The sequence below is a fragment of the Rhamphochromis sp. 'chilingali' genome, assembly GCF_963969265.1.
Source record: "Rhamphochromis sp. 'chilingali' genome assembly, chromosome: 7".
Taxonomy (NCBI): domain Eukaryota; kingdom Metazoa; phylum Chordata; class Actinopteri; order Cichliformes; family Cichlidae; genus Rhamphochromis; species Rhamphochromis sp. 'chilingali'.
In genome coordinates, this window is record NC_137934.1 from 5,142,704 (window position 1) to 5,151,150 (window position 8,447).

An 8,447-nucleotide genomic window follows, 5' to 3' on the forward strand; every position below is an offset into this window, starting at 1 on the left:
ATCCAGACATTGATGAGCAAGTTTGGTGTGGAAGAATTTGAGTGGCCTACATAGAGTCCTGACCTCAACCTGACAGAACATCTTGGAGATGAATTAGAGCAGACTGCGAGCCAGGCCCTCCCATCCAACATCTGTGTCCGACCTCACAGATGTTCTTCTAGAAGAACGGTCAAAACTTCCCATAAACTCTCCTAATCCTTGTGGAAAGCCGTCCCGGAAGAGGTGATGCTGTTATAATTGCAAAGAGTGGGCTGACACATTATTAAACCATATCGATTAACAATGGGATGTCACCCAGTTTTATATGTGTGTGGTGGCAGATGAGCGAATACTTATTAGTGGACGGTAATCTAAGAAAGAACAACGATCCAAGATGCCCAGTTTGTAGTCCATCCTCAGAACTTAGTTGCACCTCACAAAAGCCTGATGTAAGTGCAGTTATCTTTTCTAAGTCCAAATAAAATCTCACAGTGGGGAATATCATGAGGTGAAGGAGAGTCTTTTGTTTTTACTTCCCCCACTGAACTACTGTACAGTGCTTCATTTCACAGTCATTGCTGTCATCTCGGTGATTGTCCTAACAACAAGAATTTCCCCTTTTCATTATAATTTTTTGATTTCTCATCCAGCTGAGAAGGTAAATTAAACACCTCCACGCTGTCTCTGATACCACTTGAATCAAGACACAGCAGGCCGAAGTAGAGAGTCAACTTAAAACTTAACAGCTTAAAAAACACTGAGCAATTTTGGTGATTGTTTGAGAACAAGTAAAGCGGTCACTACAAGGAGGAAATTAAGGCCTATAAGAAGTGGATTTACTACACTTTAACACTTTAAGACATGTTTTATTCTAATCAGCTGGTCTAACAGTAGAAGTAGGGGGATTTATCAGCCACTGACATTAAGCGACAGAGAAAGTGCTCCACTTTAAAGATGGCGGTGCAAGTGTGTTCTTCAGAGATTATATTTGAAGGCTATTAAAGGAATGCACTTTGCTTGAACTTCTGCAACAAAGAGCTGATCTGTCCTTTGATTTTGACTTTTTTAAAGTCTTAGTTTTTCAGCGAGCGGCTGATGATGTGAATCGGGAATTTCTGGAGATACGTGCAGCCTAATGAACTTCATGTCATCTATTTTACCTTTGCAGCTGTAGAGGGATATTAAAACTCAGCGTCGTACAATAAGAGCATGACTTGGAACTTCTGGAGACTTTTTATGGGATATGTTTGCAAGGTAAGAAAACTGAACTCCACAAATGAACCCTGACTGCTTACTCATCACATCAAGCTAAAGTTCAGCCTATTAGATTTGTTGTGTGTCTACTCATCACCGCTGACAGCATCATGGCAACTGGGATCAGCATGACTTTTATACATGAGTCACTCTGAATCCATCTTCAGACCATCTCCACACTACTGCTGTGCTCACGCACATTATCACGGCATGCAAAAGCATAATCCCACCACTGATTTTGCCTTGTAGCCTATTTATCACATGTAACACATACTGCACTGGCTCATTTCATCATATGGAAGTCCATATGTTTTTAGACCATGACCATTTTTCCTCCTCATTACATCACCACAGTGGATTTTAAATCAAACAATCAATACTCAGTGCAATCAAATTTATTTATATGGCACTAAATCACAACAATGTGCTTTATATTAAAAGGTAAAAAGCAAAAAGTAATACTGAAAAATCGCTAACATTGAGATGAACTCCTGTGAACAGGGACTTGGTGACAGTGGGAAGGAAAAACTCCCTTTTAACAGGAAGAAAGGGAAATAACTGGAAGACTGTTCCTGCTATAAGAGTAGTAAGTCCAACCATTATTCAGTCAGGTGCATTCTGACACAAATATTTGGGTAATATTTTATTAATACCTTCCATTTTTGAAGTTCAGCTTCTTTCTTTCTTTTTAAGCAAGTTACATAATGTTGTATTAGCTTCTGACAGTGTAATGGTGAAGAAATGAATTTGGCATCCAGTTAGGCATTTCATTTTCCCAATGATCTGGGAGACAGAAAACTAGTGAAAATGTTGTATTTAAGAGCTCAGTTTCGAGTATACAAGTAATAGTTTAAAATGTTTGCTTGAATTAGAAGATAGTGATTGAAACTAAAAATAGGTAAAAGTCTTAACAAATTATTTTGTCTTGTTTTATTAGAAAAAAAGAAAAAGAAAATATAGAGGTCAATAACAGCCACTTACCGGTTTTAGTGAGAAATGAGCAGAAGTCTTCAATTTTGCTCAAACAGCTTTTTGCAGTGACGCCTCCCCCGGGTTAAGCTACCTAGATTTTCACCTAGAGTAAAAGTTGTTCTCATCCCTTCAGTGCTGTGGTGGCACTTTTTTTTTTCAGGTGATTGGGTGAGAGCAGAAAACTGCAGCACTTCGGGTCCAAATCACTTTATAAACTTTAATACAAATGTCCTCATTCCTGTACATTGGAGTGTATGTGTGTGTGTGTGTGGATATATATATATATATATATATATATATCTGTGATTTTGAATGTGGGTCTCAGTGTGTGCATGGGGAAGCGCTCACGTCCTCTATCATGGTTAGGCCACCAAGCTGCAGTGTTAGCTAAAATAGCAGCCGACCCCTCTGGCCTAAGCCTAAGTGACTCTGTAGCGATAAAGACAGAACCGTTAGCAATGACACACTGAGGATATGTAATTAACTGGTGTGTGTGTGTGTGTGTGTGTGTGTGTGTGCGTGCGTGCGTGCGTGCGTGCGTGTGCTACAGTTACTCCTGCTTTTCATTTGGCAGCTTAACCAATTCAATCCTGCCAACTGGACGGTAGATTCGTTCACACACTAATGGGAAATACTCTCATTGGCTTTCTTTGAATTAGTTTAAGGCTAAACTGATAAAGTACAACTCATTCTCTTAACCTTATCGTCGCGCTGCTGCACTAAAGATACCTGGGGCTAAACACTGTATCTGCACATCTGTATACATGTCAGTGTTGGAGCTGGTGTTTGATTACATGCGTGTGTGTTTGAAGGAGACAAAGATCATTGTCAGTCTGATCCGGTTTGATTTGTCATTTCTGCTGTGAAATGACACTTTACAGAGTGCCCTGCTGCATTGCCTTTAGCACAACAAAACCTCATACTGCGACACCGTTCCACCTGGCACGTTGCCATAGTGTGTGTTTAAGTGTGAAAGGAGATTACATACTTTGTCACTTTAAAGAATACGGCCTGTCTTTGTTGTAACGATGCCACTTGGCTGTGAGGGTAGGTTGTTACATACAGATAATGCAGAAAACCCAACTTATCCTCAGGTAAGTTTGATCGTCTTCATAATACAACACTGAGTGCTGGCACTGACCACCCTCAAAGGTCAGTCTGAGGTTGTGTGATGAAGGACAAATGTCAGTTAATAACACAGAGTTGTTCATATATTAAAGCCCGTAAGCCCACTCAGGCTTGAAACACTGCAAACGTTAGGCCGAAGCAGCCACCAGGTCAGGAGGTCTGTGTTTCATTATTTGGATCTGAGCTGTGTTAGATGGCTGGCTGCATTAGTTTTCCCATCAGCAGCACATCACAGGGGTTTTGCCTGGTCTGTACTGACGATGACTGTGTGAACAGAGGCGAGCTGAAATACAAATCCAACAGCTGTCGAAGACGAGCGTACACAAACTGCTGTTTGACTGTGTATCCCTGTATTTGCCTTTGACTGAATCAGAATCAGAATCAGAATACTTTATTGATCCCTGGGGGAAATTATTTTTTGTTACAGTGCTCCATTTTAAACCAACATTAAGACAAGACAGACAATACGCTAACTAAGAATAGTACAATATATACATATATATACATACATACATACATAAGTCACTTATAAATAAATATTTGGAAAAGAAACATGTGTAGTTGTAGCAGCAAACAGTGTGTTAAGTGGATGCGTTGTACAGGGAGATGGCCACAGGCAGGAATGATTTCCTGTGTCGTTCAGTGGTGCTTTTCGGTAATCTCAGTCTCTCACTGAACGAGCTCCTGTGACTGACCAACATGTCATGGAGTGGGTGGGAGGTGTTATCCAACATTGTCTTTATCTTGGACAGCATCCGCCTCTCCGACACCACCTTGAGGGAGTCCAGCTCCATCCCCACAACATTGCTGGCCTTACGGATCAGTTTATTAAGTCTGTTGGCATCTGCGACCCTCAGCCTGCTCCCCCAGCATGCAACAGCATAGAGGATCGCACTGGCCACCACAGACTCATAGAAAATCCTCAGCATTTTCTGGCAGATGTTGAAGGACCTCAGTCGCCTCAAAAAATAGAGACGACTCTGGCCCTTCCTGTAAAGTGCTGTGGTGTTTTTAGCCCAGTCCAGTTTATTGTCAATGTGTACTCCAAGGTATTTATAGTCCTCCACAATGTCAACACTGACCCCCTGGATTGAAACAGGGGTCAAGTGTTTCCTGGTCTTCCTGAAGTCCACGATCAGTTCCTTGGTCTTTGCCACATTGAGCTGCAGATGATTCTGCTCACACCACGTGACAAAGGAGTCGACCACAGCCCGGTACTCTGTCTCATCATCCCTGCTGATGCATCCAACCACCGCAGAGTCATCAGAAAACTTCTGAAGATGGCAGGTCTCTGTGCAGTGGCTGAAGTCTGTGGTGTAGAGGGTGAAGAGGAAGGGGGAGAGGACAGTCCCCTGTGGTGCCCCTGTGTTGCTAATCACCTTGTCAGACACACACTGTGGGAGACGTACATATTGTGGTCTTCCTGTCAGGTAATCAACAATCCAGGACACCAGAGAAGCATCCACCTGCATCGCTGCTAACTTATCACCCAGGAGGGTCGGCCTGATGGTGTTGAAAGCACTGGAAAAGTCAAAAAACATGACCCTCACAGTGCTCGCCGGCTGGTCCAGATGGGTGTAGACACGATTGAGCAGGTAGATGATGGCGTCCTCTGTTCCGAGACGAGGCTGATAAGCGAACTGAAGGGGATCCAGATGTGGTCTTACTATGGGTCGCAGCTGGTCCAGGATGAGCCTTTCCAGGGTCTTCATGATGTGGGAGGTCAGTGCCACGGGCCTATAATCCTGGGGGCCACTGGGACGAGGCGTCTTTGGTACAGGGACGAGGCATGATGTCTTCCACATCACCGGGACCCTCTGCAGACTCAGACTCAGCATAAACAGTTTATGAAAGACTCCACACAGCTGGGGGGCACAGGCCTTGAGGACAAGGGGACTCACTCCGTCTGGTCCAGCAGACTTGCCTGAGTGAAGTCTCCTCATTTGCATCTCAACCTGGTATTGAGTGAAGGTGATGGGTGGGGGAGGGGTGTCAGGAATCTCACAGGAGGCAACATGTGAAGAGAGAGGCTGGCACAGTGGTGTGGCTCTGGATTCCAGGCTGACTGCAGGTGAGGTTGTGGGGGTAGGAGCAGACACTGTGGTGTCGAATCTATTGAAAAACAGATTCAACTCGTCGGCTCTATTCTCACCTCCCTCAGCTCCCCTGCTGTTGGTTGGCCTGAATCCAGTGATGGTCTTCATGCCCCTCCACACCTCTCTCATGCTGTTCTGCTGGAGTTTCCACTCCAGCTTCCTCCTGTAATTGTCCTTAGCCTCTCTGATCTTGTCCTTTAGTAACACCTGGACCTTCCTCACCTCCTCTTTGTTGCCCCCTCTGAAAGCCCTCTTCTTGTTGTTGAGGAGGGCTTTGATGTCCTTAGTCACCCACGGCTTGTTATTTGGGTAACAATGAACAGTCTGAGCTGGAACAATGGAGTCGGTGCAGAAAGTTATGTAGTCTGTGATACACTCAGTAAGCCCATTGATGTCCTCGGCGTGAGGCTCACAGAGTGTTTCCCAGTCGGTCACCTCGAAACAGCCCTGTAGTTCCGCTATTGCCTCCTCTGACCACCTCCTAACAGTCCTGGTGGTCACAGGTTCCCTCCTCACAATTGGCACATAGCGGGGGGTGAGGTGAATCAGGTTATGATCTGACCTACCAAGTGGGGGGAGGGAGGAGGAGCTGTATGCATCCTTGACGTTAGCATACAGTAAGTCTAAAGTTTTCTCTCCCCTGGTGGGACAGTCCACATATTGTTTGAATGTTGGTAGTGTATTGTCCAGTGATACATGGTTGAAGTCACCCGAGATCACAATAAAGGCACTCGGGTGCTGAGTCTGTAGCCGAGCTATGGCAGAGTGGATAGTGTCACATGCAGCTGTGGGGTTAGCAGAGGGGGGAACATAAACAGCCACCAAGATGACGTGAGAGAATTCCCTGGGTAAATAATACGGCCTGAGTCCAACAGCACACAGTTCAGTGTCCGGGCAACAAATCCTTTCTTTGATTGTTATGTTGGCAGGGTTACACCACCGGTTGTTAACTAAAACAGCAAGCCCACCTCCTTTACGCTTACCGCTAGCGATGCTGTCCCTGTCCGCCCGAACAGTGTGGAAGCCTTCCACGGAAGCATTCTCATCGGGAATGACCTGGTGCAGCCATGATTCGGTGAAACACATCAGGCTACACTCTCGGTATTCCCTCTGACTCCGTACCAGTGCTGAGAGCTCGTCGATTTTACTTGCCAACGATCGCACATTTCCCATCACGATAGACGGCAGACACGGTTTAAACCTCCTCCTCGCTTCGAGCCTCCGCTGTCTCACCGTCACCTTTTTTCTTCTCTTCTGTCCTTGACCTCTGCATCCCCGATGTGTTTTCCTCCAAATTTCAGCTGGTACTTCTGCGGGCACTTCTGCGGGCCTGGCCAGCGAGCCGGCCGGCATCAGGGCGATCAGCTGATCTCTGGAGTAAACAGTCCGTGCGTGTAGGAGATGTGCCGCGGTCCCGTTCCATGATAAAAGTAACAGTTCCACGGCCACCAGAAGAACAAAAACTCTCTCAATCCACATGATTGAGTAAGAGATAGAAAACGGAGGAAAATACAAGTCAGAAAAAAAAAAGAATACGTAAGAAAAAAGAGCTAAACTAAGAGAAAAGCAGGAGCGACTGTAACAGGCTGCACGCTGGTTGGCGCATGCGCACACAATCTGTGTGTGGATGTTTCCGCAGCCAGTTTGCTTTTCTGTCAGACCACGAGCTACAGTTAACACACTCCCCTCTCACCCCCCACCCGAGCTCGCCTCTTCACCTTCTCCACTCTTAATAGACCACTTTGAAGAAAAGAGGGACTAAAAAGAGCTACAGCAGACTTGTTTTTGGCATGTTGGAAGGATTTGTACAGTTTATAAACCACCTTAGCTGGATTAACTGTCACGATCCTGGGCTGTTTGACCCAGCGCTTTGAATTTTAATATAATTTGATGATTAAATGAACCCAAACATAAACCATAAACATCTAAAGCTCCTAGTTTGCACAGTTATAGTTCTCTGTTTATTAGACTTCCTTTGTGTTATCACCTCCTGTGTTTAAGTCTCCCTTGTCGGTTCGTCATCTTGAATCTTCGTGTCTTATGTTGTCAAGCTCGTATCATGTCCGCGTTTTGTTATGTATCCTGTTTTATTTTGAGGAGGTCCGGTGTCCCATGTTCATTGTGTTTAGTTTCAGTTCTCTTTTAGCGTCATTGTGTTCATTCTAATCAGCTGTTTCCCCCATGTGTTTCCACTCCTGTGTGCATTTAGTTTATGTGTTTTCATTCATTCCTCGTCCGATCGGCTGCTATCCTGCTGTGTCGTGTCATGTTTCCAGATCTATGAATCCATGCCAGGTTTCTATGTTCATATTCATGTTCACATTCCAGGGTTTTTTATGTTTAGGTGATTGTTTGCCTTTTGTTTTGTAATGCTTCACCAGCCTTAATAAACGGCTCACCATCAAACAAATTTTCTTATTCTTCTTTGGAAACTACATATGCATCGAATAAGACAAAGTAATCAAGTTACAAACAGGATTAGCATCTCATATTTACCAGATATGCATGGCAACACATTCCAGTGAGCCCCAAGAACCACTGTACCAAAAAATGTATTCACCAAAAACAACATACATGTCACCATTTGTTTGAGATCAGCTTCTACATATAATATATATAATTTGTAAGGATTTCAGCCTTCTAAAAATAATTCCCCAAAATCATATATCAGGGATAAGATTGTGACCACCTGCCTAATGTTTTGTTGCCCCCCCCCCCGCCTTTTGGTGTCAAAACAGCCCTGACCCATCAAGGCATGGACTCCACTAGACCCCTGAAGCTGTGCTATGGTATCTGGCGCCAAGATGTAAAAGACCCCTGAAGTCCTGGAAGTTGTGAGGTGGGTCCTCCATAGATCGACACATTAAATTTATCGTTGTGCTCCTCAAACCATTCCTGAACCGTTTTTGCTTTGTGGCAGGGACCATTATCCTGCTGAATCCAGCCATCAGCGAATACTGTATAAATGGAAGGACGTAACAATCCCTAGGCATGTCGTACATGTCGAAGTAACATCCA